General features: G+C 45.3%; 1 long non-coding RNA gene across 2 annotated transcripts in view; it reads right to left on the reverse strand.

Moving 5' to 3' along the window:
* LOC138250139 (uncharacterized) overlaps nucleotides 1–15,712 on the reverse strand; it is a 194,982-nt gene that overhangs the window by 20,400 nt on the left and 158,870 nt on the right. The gene's annotated exons all lie outside the window — the stretch shown is intronic.

The raw sequence follows: 15,712 nt of genomic DNA on the forward strand, positions 1-15,712 counted from the left end.
GCTACCATGCATGCTTGGACAATGTGGTCGGAACAACAACCACATTGTTTCCACACAAGCCTTTACCACGCATGCCTTTACAATTATTTGTCATTGTAAAGGCATGCCTGGTAAAGGCATGTGTGGAAACAGCATGCGTGGTTGTCGCATGCCACCCCCCACCCTGAAAACAGAAGTACCCTGACCCCCCACCCTTAAAAACTACCCCAATACCCCCCACCCACTCTGAGCCCTAAAACCGCCCCCCCAAAAATAAAACTACCCAATCCCTAATAAACAAAATTACCCCGACCCCCCACCCCATCGCTAAAAATCCGACCCCCACCTGCTCTGAATATAAAATTACCCCAACCCCCACTCCTGCCCCTAAAAACCTGACCCCCACCTGCCCTAAATACAAAATTACCCCAACCCCACCCCTAAAAATCCCACCCCAACCCTAAATACAACATTACCCCGACCCACCCACCCCCACTACTAAGAGCCCGCCACACATGCCCTACATACAAAATTACCCCAATCCCCCACCCCTAAAGACTTGACCCCCCATCTGCCCTAAAAACCCAACCCCACCTGCCCTAAATACAAAATTACCTCGACCCCATATCTAAAAACCTGCACCCACCCTAAATACAAAATTACCCAAATCCCCCAGCCCCGCCCCTATAACCTCGACCTCCCTAAATACAAAATTACCCCAACCCCCACCCCTAAACACCCGACCCTCACACACCCTAAAAACATAATTACCCCAACCCCAATACAAAATTACCCTGACCTCCAAGCCGCCCCTAAAAACCCAACCTCCCCACCCGCCCTAAATACAAAATTAACCCACCCCCACCCCTAAAAACAAATTAACCTGACCCCCTGCCCCTCCCTAAAAACCATAGTACTTAAAAATAATAATAATAACCTAACCACCCCAGCACCTTCACCTCCCTTCCCCACTCCTAAAAACTACCCAAACAGTGCCCAAGCCCCACTTGCCTGACCGGGTCCTTTCCCAATTGATCTTCCTTTTTCTCTGCCTCAACCACATATGTGTGTTGTTCAGCATCTGCATGGTTAAGGAAGAGAAAAAGGCCTGTGTTGTTCAGGCAAGAGTGGTTCCGCTTGCATGAACAACACAGGTGTGGTTCCGGACACTTGGAGAGGAGATGTAACAGTTAAAGACAGGTAGAGTGGTTAGGTATACTAAACAGATTCTACAGGGATATATCTATAAAGATCCCCAGATAAGGGGTTTGAAGCTCACTTGTATGTGCATGTATTTCACACCAGGATGAACTAGCATGAATAGAATTATGTATAGTAGTGATAAGAAATAAATGAGATTCAAAACTACAAGTTTATGGACTAAGTTTAACACACAAAGTAATAGTCTAATGTTTGGTCTACACCTATTGCGTATTGAGTGACTAAGGTTGGTTGGTGGCACATATAAATAAGTTTGGACATTGTATTAAAGAATATACATTATGTATTGTTTACAGCTGTAGTAAGCCGTGAGGAAGTCGTGGGGTGACACACCCCAGATTAAACATGTGTTGGCTTGGCTGGACTGAAACCAATCAGAAGAAATAAAGAAGAACATTTTGACTCTGTTGGGACTGAATTTGATTGTGCTAATATATTTAGGAGGACATGTGCTTAGAGTACATATATTTTGGTTCCGGACACGTTGTTCCGGATCTTTCCCATTTTAAATCACTGCTCTCTACTATACTGTCAACAAATTCTGAAACAACAAGGTGGTGGATGGAATGCTTTAATTAATTGCAGCCACTGGCAATCGCTCTGGTTCCATCCCAATCCATCAATTTTTTGTCCACCATGCCACCCCAGTTTGGATTCAGCCATATGCAACTCACGCTTCACCTAGCTTCTCATGGGAACAGTCCAGCCCAAACTGCTAGGCCAGGTCCTCGCAGGACCGGAAACAAGCATCTTGGTAACAGTTTCAGGGTAACACCTTTAACCCCTTTGCTGCCAGGCCTTTTCCCCCTCCTGTGCCAGGCCTTTTTATGCCTATTTGGAATAGTTCTTGCTTAGGCCCTCATAACTTTTTGTCCACCTAAGCTATCCACGCCAAATTTGCGTCATTTTTTTCCAACATCCTAGGGTTTCTAGAGGTACCCTATGTGGGTTCCCCTGAAGGAGGCCAAGAAATTAGGCAAAATACAGTGAACATTTTTTTTTTTTTTTTTTAAATTAGAAAAAGGGGCTGCAGAAGAAGGTTTTTTCCCCTGAAAATGGCATCAACAAAGGGTTTTGGGTGCTAAAATCACCAGCTTCCCAGCTTTCAGGAACAGGCAGACTTGAAGAAGAAAACACAATTTTTCAACACAATTTTTGCATTTTACTGGGACATACCCCATTTTTACGATTTTTTGTGCTTTCAGCCTCCTTCCAGTCGGTGACAGAAATGGGCATGAAACCAATGCTGGATCCCAGAAACCTAAACATTTCTGAAAAGTAGACAAAATTCTGAATTCAGCTAGGGGTAATTTGTGTAGATCCTACAAGGGTTTCCTACAGAAAATAACAACTGGAAAAAAATATATTGAAATTGAGGTAAAAAAACAGCAATTTTTCTCCACGTTTTACTCTGTAACTTTTTCCTGCAATGTTAGATTTCTGAAAGCAATACACTGTTACGTCTGCTGGACTCTTCTGGTTGCAGGGATATATAGGGCTTGTAGGTTCATCAAGAACCCTAGGTACCCAGAGCCAATAAATGAGCTGCACCCTGCAGTGGGTTTTCATTCTATACAGGGTATACAGGAATTCATTTGCTGAAATATAGAGAGTAAAAAAGAGCTATCAAAAAAACCTTTGTATTTCCAAAATGGGCACAAGATAAGGTGTTGAGGAGCAGTGGATATTTGCCCATCTCTGAATTCCGGGGTGCCCATACTAGCATGTGAATTACAGGGCATTTCTCAAATAGATTTTTTTTTTACACACTCTCTTATATTTGGAAGGAAAAAATGTAGAGAAAGACAAGGGGCAATAACACTTGTTTTGCTATTCTATGTTCCCCCAAGTCTCCCGATAAAAATGGTACCTCACTTGTGTGGGTAGGCCTAGCGCCCACGACAGGAAATGCCCCAAAACACAACGTGGACACATCCCATTTTTCTACAGAAAACAGAGGTGTTTTTGCAAAGTGCCTACCTGTAGATTATGGCCTCTAGCACAGCTGGCACCTAGGGAAACCTACCAAACCTGTGCATTTTTGCAAACTAGAGACCTAGGGGAATCCAAGATGTGGTGTCTTGTGGGGCTCTGACAAGGTGCTGATACCCAGAATCCTTTGCAAACCTCAAAATCTGGCTAAAAAAACCAAATTTTCGTCACATTTCGGTGACAGAAAGTTCTGGAATCTGAGAGGAGCCACAAATGTCCTTCCACCCAGCGTTCCCCCAAGTCTCCCGATAAAAATGATACTTCACTTGTGTGGGTAGGCCTAGCGCCCGCGACAGGAAATGCCCCGAAACACAACGTGGACACATCCCAATTTTCTACAGAAAACAGAGGTGTTTTTTGTAAAGTGCCTACCTGTAGATTTTGTCCTCTAGCTCAGCGGGCACCTAGGGAAACCTACCAAACCTGTGCATTTTTGGAAACTAGAGACCTAGGGGAATCCAAGATAGGGTGACTTGTGGGGCTCTGGCCAGGTTCTGTTACCCAGAATCCTTTGCAAACCTCAGAATTTGGCTAAAAAAACACGTTTTCCTCACATTTCGGCGACAGAAAGTTCTGAAATCTGAGAGCAGCCACAAGTTTCCTTCCACCCAGCGTTCCCCCAAGTCTCCCGATAAAAATGACACCTCACTTGTGTGGGTAGGCCTAGCGCCTGCGACAGGAAATGCCCCAAAACACAACATGGACACATCCCATTTTTCTACAGAAAACAGAGGTGTTTTTTGCAAAGTGCCTACCTGTAGATTTTGGCCTCTAGCTCAGCCGGCACCTAGGGAAACCTACCAAACCTGTGCATTTTTTGAAAACTAGAGACCCTAGGGGAATCCAAGATGGGATGACTTATGGGGCTCTGACCAGGTTCTGTTACTCAGAATCCTTTGCAAAATGTTGCTAAAAAAACACGTTTTCCTCACATTTCGGTGACAGAAAGTTCTGGAATCTGAGAGGAGCCACAAATTTCCTTCCACCCAGCATTCCCCCAAGTGTCCCGATAAAAATTATACCTCACTTGTGTGGGTAGGCCTAGCGCCCGCGACAGGATATGCCCCAAAACACAACGTGGACACATCCCATTTTTCGACAAAAAAACAGAGGTGTTTTTTGCAAAGTGCCTACCTGTAGATTTTGGCCACCAGCTCAGCCGGCACCTAGGGAAACCTACCAAACCTATGCATTTTTGAAAACTAGAGACCCTAGGGGAATCCAAGATGGGGTGACTTGTGGGGCTCTGACCAGGTTCTGTTACCCAGAATCCTTTGCAAACTTCAAAATTTGGCAAAAAAAACACGTTTTCCTCACATTTCGGTGACAGAAAGTTCTGGAATCTGAGAGGAGTCACACATTTCCTTGTACCCAGCATTCCCCCAATTCTCGTGATGAAAATGATACCTCACTTGTGGGTGTGGGCCAGGTGCCTGCAACAGAAAAAGGCCACAAACTTGTAGAGATTATGGGGATAGCACAGCGAGTTGATAAGCACATATTCTTCTTTTATACATCTTTAGGCTGACTCTGCTTTGGGGTCCCATACAAGTGAGGTGTCATTTTACTTGGGAGACTGTGGGGAACGCTGGGAAGTAGGAATTTTGTGGTGGAGCGGTGATCGTACAAACAAAAGTCAGGAAAATATGCTTTTTAAAACAAATTTTGAGGTTTGCAGAGGAGTCTGGGTAAGAAAATGTTGGGGGATCCACACAAGCCACACCTCCCTGGACTCCTTGGGGTGTATACTTTAGAAAAATGTCTGGGTTTGGTAGGTTTCCCTAGATGAAGGCCGCACCCAGGACCAAAAACATTGGTGCCCCCCAAACACAGGTAGTTTTGTAATATATCATTTTGATGTGTCGACATATGTCTGTGATGTGCCAAACACTAAAATTGTGAAAAGAAACGCACTTAGGTTATGTGAAAAAGACCCTTCACCCACCAACCAAGTTGGTAGCTTGCTTCATCATCGGGGTCCCACCTGAGACACCTAGCGTGTCACAAGTGTGCTGCGACGCCTGATTACAGCGGAGACGTTTTTTTAATTTTTACCACACATACTGGTTGGATTTGGCACGATGGTGAGTGATGGTTCAGTAGATCAAATTTTATTAACAAGAGATTTCACAAAAGTGAAATGCACTGGTAATAACTGAAAGGCCAAAAAACGGAACCAATGACTCACAGCTCGTGAGTTGTAAAGCCACGGCAAGGCACCAACTGCTTTATAGTCCATTCACACACCTTTCATACATGACATGCACAAGACCATTCACGGCGCCAGCCACGGGCCCAGCACATTACAACACTCGCATCGACAGACAGCGCCAGTCAAGGGCCCATCACTTTCATACGCCCACATGCCTGATACAGCAATCACACCAGCTGATGAGTGTGTGGACTGGCGTTTTGTCTGGCACCGCTAGCCAAGCGCCACCCCACCCCTTCCAGCCAGCCAAGCACCACACCACCCGTACCGCCAGCCAAGTCCCACCCCACTCACACCTCCAGCCAAGCACCACCTCAAGCACACCACCAGCCAAGCGCCACCCCACACACACCGCCAGCCAAGCGCCACCCCACCCATACTGCCAGCCAAGCACCACCCCATGCACACCGCAAGCCAAGCGCCAACCCAAGCACACCGCCAGCCAAGCGCCACCCCAAGCACACCGCCAGCCAAGCGCCACCCCACCCATACCGCCAGTCAAGCTCCACCCCACGCACACTGCCAGCCAAGCGCCACCCCAAGCACACCGCCAGCCAAGCGCCACCCCACGCACACCGCCAGCCAAGCGCCACCCCACACACACCGCCAGCCAAGCGCCACCCCACGCACACCACCATCACTTTATTTTTGTTTATAAACAACAAAGAAACCGCTAACTAATTATAAAATAAGTACAAAACTACAGACACAAAAGTTCTAACTAAACACATGACAGTAATGCCAACCGTGAAACTGAACATATGAAAATATAAAACAGGCAGTTTACGCTCATGGTATTTCCCAAAAATGTTTCCTAGTGTGGTAACTTCTAAAACAGCTGGGCACACACAGCCCAGGCTTTGAAGGGCAATCGGGGCAGTACATCCGGCTCTCCCTCCGGATTGCTCTCCGGGCACATAGTCTACATTTCTTTGTGGGCAAGTCTTTTTTGGGAGTGGGAGGAATGTGATCTGGAAAGTGGTGATCTTTCGATCTAGCCACTTCCTCCACCGCTTCTACTCTAGGAACTCTTGCCTGTTCCACCACAATAAGGCTCTCTATCACTGACTCCTGAAATTTAACAAATGTCATCCTTGACTCAGGTGAACAATCCTTGAACACAATAAAAGCATTAAAGGTTGCCAAATGAAATAAATGTAGGGCCAACTTTTTATACCACACGTAAGACTTACGAAGAGCAGTGTAAGGTTCCAAAATCTGATCTACTCTATCAACACCACCCATGTGCCTATTGTAGTCCAAAATGCACGCAGGTTTGCGCACTTCCGCAACCTGACCCCAAACAGTCACAGGGGAAGTACTCTCATCATGGATGGTAGATAGCATGTACACATCCCTCCTGTCTTAAAATTTCAGAGCTAGCCGCTCATTATTCCGCAAGGCACTGTACTGTCCCCTCTCAAGTTTTTTACAGACAAGCTCCCTTGGATAGCCTTTCCTGTTAGAACAGATTGTGCCACAAGCAACAGTGTCCACTCTAAACAACTCCTTGAACAACTGCACTCCAGTGCAGAAATTATCTACGTACAAATGGTGACCTTTGTTAAACAGTCGTCTACCAAGCTCCCACACAATTTTTTTGCAAACTCCAAAAGTGGCCGGACAACCAGGAGGGTCAATACTGGAATCCCTACCAGTGTAGACCCGGAAATTATACACATATCCTGTACTGCTTTCTGACAGCATATACAATTTAATCAAATACTGTGCCCTCTTACTAGGAATGTACTGCTTAAAAACTAAACGCCCCTTGAAAAGGACCAAAGACTCGTCCACACATCTCTTTGCCTGGAACATAGACCTCTGAAAAACGATCTACAAAATGATCAAGGACAGGCCTAATCTTAAAAAGACGATCACAATCAGGGTGATCTCGTGGCAAGGCTAAAGCATTATCTACAAAATGCAGAATACGAAGAAGAAGAAATAGCGATTACGTGTTGCAGGAAAAATAGACGTTGCCATCAAGGGACTAGTAGACCAATAAGAAGCCAGTGATGGCTTACTGATCAACCCCATCCAAAAAGTCAAACCTAAAAACTTTTTCATCTCTTCCAGATATGTGGGAACCCACTGAGTAGCTCTAGACTGAGGCCTAAGTCTGGCAGCGTTGTCCCTCAAATATTGCTCTGCATACAAATTAGTCTGCTCCACAATCTCTTCCAAAAACACATCGTCCATAAACAAGTGAAAGAAATGGACAGGCAAAAAGTTTTCCGTATTGACTCTACACCCTGGGAGACCAGTAAATGCAGGTAACTGGGACTGCTCCATGTTTGGGGCAATCCAGGTGTCAGGTCTTCTAATGGGAAACCCTTCAGCCCCAGGCTGCTGCACTCTTGGCACATCAATGTCCTCTTCTAACAAAGGCCCTTCATCTGCACTGAGAGTAGCTTCCTCATCAGAAGAACACTCTCGGACATTAAACTCACTGCCAGAACCTCTCACTTTCTCCTCTGCCTCAGATGCAGAGTCAGTCTCATAATCATGGTCTGAAGACGACTCAAAGAGCTGAGCGGTCACTCTTCGGCTAGCCATGATCCTCACTAACAACAAATTGATTGCCAACAACAACTAGCACTAAAATAAGGAATAAACAAAGTGTAGCTTTATCACAAAGAGTTATGTACTAAAAAACTATACCACTCGCTTGCCTGAATAAGCTACTCACCAGCAACTACTCTGCAAAGACACAGCAATCACCAATGATATCCCACTAAAAAGAAAAAAGAAAATTAGACATATGACAACACAAATATCATTGTGCTCAAATCGAAGGGCAATTTCACACACAATACTACATTTAGTACACCACCTACAAACATGTCATTCATGCATGTCAACAATACTCCTTTGGAGTAAATTGCTTTCACCTGCCTAAAACATGCAACTATGCAAATCGCAGAACAACTACTGCCAAAACCACAAGGATCCACAGCAAAGGAAGCAAAAGCTTTGAACTAGAACAAAAAGAAGAAATAAACTGTCATAATCACAAATACAAATACTTCGCCAGTTGACAAACACCCCACCACAAGAACTTAGAAATTGTGCCTGGTGTCTAAGTGGCTTCTGCCCCACTAGGAGGCAGGTGGGCCTAAAAAAATAGGCTGATCTGCCCCCAAGTGGGGCATAAATGGCCAACAGCTCTGTACCCTGTTTGGGGGGCGGCCCTTGCCAAAGGGGGTAATTGGGGGTGCCCCAGCACAAAAAAAACAAAGGGAACCAAAAACAAAATCTCTGACATCTTGGTGCCTTCTGTCCTTCTTGGGGGCAGATGGGCCTAACAAAAATAGGCTGATCTGCCTCCAAGGTGGGCAGGAAAGGCCATCACTAATGTGCCCTCTTTGGGAGGGCGACCCTTGCTAAAGGTGCAGCCCCCACACAAAACACACACACACGATCCCTGGTGCCTAAGTGGATTCTGCCCTCCTTTGGGGCAGATGGGCGTAAAAAAAATTGGCTGATCTGCCCCCTAGGGGGGCAGAAATGGCCAACAGCTCTGTGCCCCCTTTAGGGGGCGACCCTTGCCAAAGGGGGCACCCCCAGCCCAAAACAAAAAAGGGGAAAAAAATCCCTGGCGTATTGGTGGTTTCTGCCCTCCTTGGGGGCAGATGGGCCTACACAAATAGGCCCATCTGCCCCCAATAGCCAATATGAAATTTCCCCACTTTTGGGTGGTGACCCTTGCCCAAGGGGTGCCCCCAAACACACAAAATACACACACACCACACAATACCTGGCGCCTAGTGGTTTCGAACCCCTCGGGGCCAGATCATCCAAAAACATTTGCGAACTAGCCCAGGGGGGGCCGAAACATATAACAAATTATTGCCCCCGGGGCAGCAACCCTTGAAAAATCGGCCGATCTGCCCCCAGGGGGGGCGAAATAGGAAATAAAATAGCTCCCAATGGTAGTGACCCTTGCCCAAGGGGTCGCTCCCAAAACTAAAGATCGTGGAGCAGGAATCCACTGAAAACAGGCACAGGGGGAAAGGAAAAACCCTTTCCTTTCCCCCCGTGTCTGTTTTCCCCCCCAAACCCCCAAAAAGGGAAGGACTCACCTCTTCCGAGTCCTCTTCCCTTGACGCGCTGGAAGCAAATGGCTTCCAGCGCGTCCCGGCAATACTTGATGACGCTGGCGCGCTGTGAATGCGCTGATATCATCAGATTGCCGAGGCTGGGGTGGAAGGGGAAGGGATTCCCCTTCCATCCACGACCCGGGGTGTGGGTGGGGGGCATCCAGTGGGACAGTGAGCTTGGAACCTATATCTGGCCATGTCTGGCATACTTAGGGTAGCAAATGCAAAACCAACACGCTGATGGATGGAATGCTTTTTTGTTGAGTCCTGGTGCATTAAGCAAAGCAAACAGCAGCATCAATTAATGTTTGCAACAAAAGCACCTTTGCACTGGAAGTTGACACAGCTGCAGCAGTAAAAATATCTTTTGTTGTCCAGGACAAGCCCTTCTTATTGACCCTCTGGGTTCGTTTGTGCCTGGGACGAGACCAGCTCTTCCTGCACCTCGCCAATGGGGGAGCGCTAGAGCCTGTGGGCCTCCCTCCCACCCCCCCCCAGTCAGGGATGGAAGGGGAATCGCTTCCCCTTCCACCCCGACCTTCCCCCCATCCCCCAAATGACGTCTGATGATGTCAGCATGCAAATCACGCGCTGACATCATCAGAGAACACCCGGATCGTGCTGGAAGCATGCTTCCAGCATGATCCCGGACTGGGAGGTGGGGCGGGAGAGACAGGAAAGGAAAGACCCTTCCTTTCCTTTCAGGTCTCTCACAGCATTTCTGATGCCCGATCGCGATCGGGCAGCAGAAATGCCCACTAGACACCAGGGATTTTTTTTCTGTATATATCAATAAGGGGAGGGGCCCCTTGGGCAAATAATTAGGCGGATCTGCCCCCAGGGGGAGCAGAAAACCACTAGACACCAGGGATATTTTTATTTGGTTTATTTTAAGGGTTGTTTATGTGTGAGGAGCGACCCCTCAGGCAAGGGTGGCTCAAAAGGGGCCAAATTATTTTTAGGCCATTTCTGCCCCCCAGGGGCAGATGGGCCTAATATAATTAGTCCGAAAACCCCCGGGGGGGGGGAGAAACCACTAGACACCAGGGATTTTTTTTTTTTATACTTCCGCATAAGGGGAGCAGCCCCATGGACAAGGGCCGCACCCCAGGGGACGCACAAAATATTTTAGGCCATTTCTGCCCCCTTGGGGGCAGATGGCCTAATATAATTAGGTCGGTCTTCCCCTTGGGAGGAGCAGAAAACCCCTAGACACCAGGGATAAAAAATTATTTTGTTTATTTCTTTTTTAATATATGTTGCAAGGGTCGCTCCCCATGGGGGCACATTACTGTTGGCCATATCTGCCCCCCTTGGGGGCAAATCGGCCTATTTTTGGAAGGCCCATCTTCCCCCAAGGGGGGCAGAAAGCCCACAAGAGACCAGGGAAGATTTTTATTTTCAAAATAAGAGGGTGGAGGTATGGTCAAACCCTGCCCCAAATAAATGGGGCCAAAGTTGTTCTGCCCACAAGTGGGCAGATTGGGCAATTACCCCTGATCCACACCCTAGGGGGGCAGGAAGTCTACTAGATGCCAGGGAATTAAAAAAAAAATAGGGGTGGTGGCTACCAACCTGTATGGACCTGGTTATGCCCCCACCCCAACTGAAGGAGGAAACAGTCTTTCAGCTCTCCCCCGCACACTAAAGCATCTTATCCCACGGCAAGCAAGAAGACATTTGATTATTTTGGGTTTTGGTTTTACATTTGGGCCATGAGAGCTTGGTAACTCTCAAAATCGTCCCGCTTGGAATGGTAAGGGCTGCACTTTTTTGAATTTGAGACGCTTCTATGTAGAAAAATCCACAAGACCTAGACACATCTGAAAACTACACATCTGGTTGATTCCAGGGTGGCGTGCCTCACATGCAACCTGCACCATTTTCTTACCCACAATGCCCTGCAAACCTCCAACTTTGCTGAAAATCACACATTTTTCCCACATTTTTGTGATGGAACCTTCCGGAATCTTCAAGAATCCACAAAATTCTTACCACCCAACATTGTCTCATCTATACCAATAAAAATTCTGCTGCACTTCTGAGGGGAACGTTGGGTGGTAGGAAATCTGTCCCGGTGCGGAGATCCCACACAGAAATGTGGGAAAAATTTGATTTTTTAGCAAAATTTTAGGTTTGCTGAGGATTCTGTGTAAGAAAACATAGGGGGATTGACGCAAGTCACACCTCTCTGGACTCCCTCGGGTGTCTAGTTTTCAGAAATGTCTGAGTTTGGTAGGTTTCCCTAGATGGCTGCTGAGCCCCACCGCAAAAACAAGTAGTTTTGTATTAGAATATTTTGATGTATCCACATAGTGTTTTAGGGCATTTCCTGTTGCGGTCACTAGGACTACCAACACAAGTGGGGCACCATTTTTATCGGGAGACTTGGGGGAAAGCTGGGTGGAAGGAAATTTGTGGCTCTTCTCAGATTCCAGAATTTTCTGTCACCTAAATGCGAGGAAAAAGTGTTTTTTCGGCCAATGTTGAGGTGTGCAAAAAATGCACAGGTTTGGTAAGTTTCCCTCGGTGCCGGCTGAGCTAGAGGCCAAAATCCACAGATAAGCACTTTGCAAAAAACAGCTCTGTTTTCTTTGGAAAAATGTTAAGTGTCCACGTTGTGTTTTTGGGCATTTCCTGGAGCTGGTGCTAGGCCTACCCACACAAGTGATAATTTATCAGAAGACTTGAGGGAACGTTGGGTAGAATGAAAATTTGTGGCTTCTCTAAGAATCCAGAACTTTATGTCACTGAAATGTGAGGAAAAAGTGTTTTTTTGGCCACATTTTGAGGTTTGCAAAAGGATTCTGGGTAACAGAACCTGGTGATAGCCCCACAAGTCACCACATCTTGGATTCTACTAGGTGTCTAGTTTTCAAAAATGCTCAGGTTTGGTAGGTTTTCCTAGGTACCGGCTGAGCTACAGGCCAAAATCCACAGCTAGGCACTTTGCAAAAAACAGCTCTGTTTTTTTTGGGATAGTGTGATATCTCCACATTGTGTTTCGGGGCATGTCCTGTTGCGGGCGCTAGGCCTACCCACACAAGTGAGGTACCATTTTTATCGGGAGACTTGGGGGAACGCTGGGTTGAAAGAAATATATGGCTTCTCTAAGATTCTAGAACTTTCTGTACCTGAAATGTGAGGCAAAAGTGTTTACTTGGGCACATTTTGAGGTTTGCAAAGGATTCTGGGTAACAGAAACTGGTGAGAGCCCCACAAGTCACCCCATTTCGGATTCCCCTAGGTGTCTAGGTTTAACAAATGCACAGATTTGGTAGGTTTCCATCAGTGCCGGTTGAGCTAGAGGCCAAAATCTACAGCTAGGCACTCTGCAAAAAAACATATCAGATTTCAATGTAAAAATGTGATGTGTCCATGTTGTGTTTCCTTTTGCGAGCATTATGCCTACCCAAGCAAGTGAGGTACCATTTTTATCGGGAGACTTGGGGAAACACAGAATAGCAAAACACGTGTTATTGCCCCTTGTCTTTGTCTACATTATTTCCTTCCTAATGTAAGACAGTGTGTAAAAAAGACGCCTATTTGAGAAATGCCCTGTAATTCACATGCTAGTGTGGCACCCCGTAATTCAGAGATGTGCAAATAACCACTGCTTCTCAACACCTTGTTTTGTGCCCATTTTGGAAATACAAAGGTTTTCTTGATACCCATTTTTCACTCTTTATATTTCAGAAAATTAATTGCTGTATACCCGGTATAGAATGAAAACCCACTGTAAGGTGCAGCTCATTTATTGGCTCTGGGTACCTAGGGTTCTTGGTTTACCTACAGGCCCTATATATTCCTGCAACCAGAAGAGTCCAGCAGACGTAACGGTAAATTGCTTTAAACAATCTGACATCGTTGGAAAAAGTTACAGAGTAAAACGTGGAGACAAATTGCTATTTTATTCACCTCAATTTCAATATTTTTTTTATTTCAGCTGTTACTTTCCTTAGAAAACCCTTGTAGGATCTACACAAATTACCCCTTGCTGAATTTAGAATTTTGTCTACTTTTCAGAAATGTTTAACTGTCTGTGATCCAGCATTGGTTTCAGACCCATTTCTGTCACTAACTGGAAGGAGGCTGAAAGCACAAAAAATAGTAAAAATGGGTTATGTCCCAGTCAAATGCCAAAATTGCGTTAAAAAATAGGGTTTTCTTCTTCAAGTCTGCCTGTTCCTGAAAGCTGGGAAGATGGTGATTTTAGCACCGCAAACCCTTTGTTGATGCCATTTTCAAGGAAAAAACCATAAGCATTCTGCAGTCCTTTTTTCCCATTTGTTAAAAAAAAAAAACAATTTGCTGTATTTTGGCTAATTTCTTGGTCTCCTTCAGTGGAACCCACAAGGTCAGGGTACCTCTAGAAACCCTAGGATGTTTGGAAAAAAAGGACAGAAATTTGGCGTGGGTAGCTTATGTGGACAAAAAGTTATGAGCGCCTAAGCGCGAACTGCCCCAAATAGCCAAAAAAAGGCCTGCCACCTGGGGGGGGGAAAGGCCTGGCAGCGAAGGGGTTAATGGACGTTAAGGAGATGTAAGGAAAAGAGCCATACAATTGACTTCAGGATTGGATTCCACACCATTCAACTAAAATAGCAAGATTTTGCTTGAAATCCTAATGCTAAATCGAACAAAATATGAGTAATGGACAAGTAAAATATCTCATTATATTCCCAAGCACAAAATTTGTAATTTAAGTGAAGTTACATATTTGTATGTGGCATACCCTTTGCCAGCTGTGATTGTGTAGGAATTTGTACTTAATGGTTTACCTATTGTACAAGTTCCATGAAAGACAGCGGTGCCTTAGACTTGCACCATTTCGCAAAAATTATTATAGTGCCCTAGTTCCATTTTTATTACATGGCATCATTATCAAACTGTTTGTAAATGTGGCGCTGCATACTTTTCCTCATTCGCATCATGTATTGCTAGAATTTGTCACACAGTGCTCCACTGTGAGAAGAGCAGTACATGTATCCCCCACAAGCTGATGCCACCATCCTGGGGAATATCCTACTAGTGTTTTTTTTCACAGGGGATAAAACTGGTTGTACCGACTTTGGACAGTACTGTTAAGCTATTGTGCCGTTATAAACATGTTTTGATTGAAAAATAGTTCCATGAATTTCTGAGCATTAGAACCATTATCTTGACTCTTTTTATTTATCTCATTTCACTTTTATTTTGCATGTTCTGAACCACAAGAGCACTGGGCCTTCACACTGACACATATTTTCAGCAGCAAATATTATTTCGAAATGGATGACATTTTTAAGATATTATTTTGTAAAAAAAAGTTTATTAAGAAGCATTTAAGGGCAGATTTAAGTAAAGTGGCGCTGAAACCAGGGCAGCACCACTTTCCTTGCACCCTATGATCCTATGATCAGGGCTTTTAACTTTCTTGTTTTTGAATCACATTAGATGTTTCTTTCTTTATTTTCTTCTCGTCCTTCTTCTTTATTTATTTTTTCCACTACGTGCTCTCCTTTCTATCGCTTCGATGCTCTTTTGAGTAGGAACGCGCTTTATAAATCAAATTACAAATTACCTCTTAGTGACCCCCTAAGATACAGCGCACCATGGTGCAGAGTAGGGGTAGGGGCAATAGTATGAACATTTTTTACACTATAGTTATACTGATCAGAGTTAGCACCATAATGTTGGTGCTAACCCTGAACAATAAATAGGGGCCCATTGTAAACAATGGTGTGCCCCCTTTTAATGCCTGCTCTGAGCAGGCGTTAAACGTGCCGAAAAATATGACGCAAAGAAATCTCTTCAATTTTTTTATCACCATTTCTTCGCCCCCCCCTAATGGGAGAACGACCCCTTTGCATGCATCATGCCTGGAACAGGCACAATGTACTGCAAAAGGTTACAAAGTGGCACAATGTATGCATTGCTCCACTTTGCCAATATTGTGCAGGGAAAAGGCCACCTTGGCATAAACAAAGTGACGCTAAGGTGGCTCTGAAGTAGTGCTAGGGCCTCTTAAATCAGGGCCTTAGCGGTCTGGTGTCTGCAGTTATACATTTGTTGGACAGTAAATTATGGCTTCTTTAGACAGATAATGTTTGAATGGTCTATGTAGTACCTGTATATTTATTCCAAAGTATCCTTTAGCCGTAATCTCATGTTCAAAGTATCACCACATCAAAATATTGTGGGTTAGAACATCGAGGGTAAGTAT

This window comes from Pleurodeles waltl, chromosome 8 (assembly GCF_031143425.1).
Source record: "Pleurodeles waltl isolate 20211129_DDA chromosome 8, aPleWal1.hap1.20221129, whole genome shotgun sequence".
Lineage (NCBI taxonomy): Eukaryota > Metazoa > Chordata > Amphibia > Caudata > Salamandridae > Pleurodeles > Pleurodeles waltl.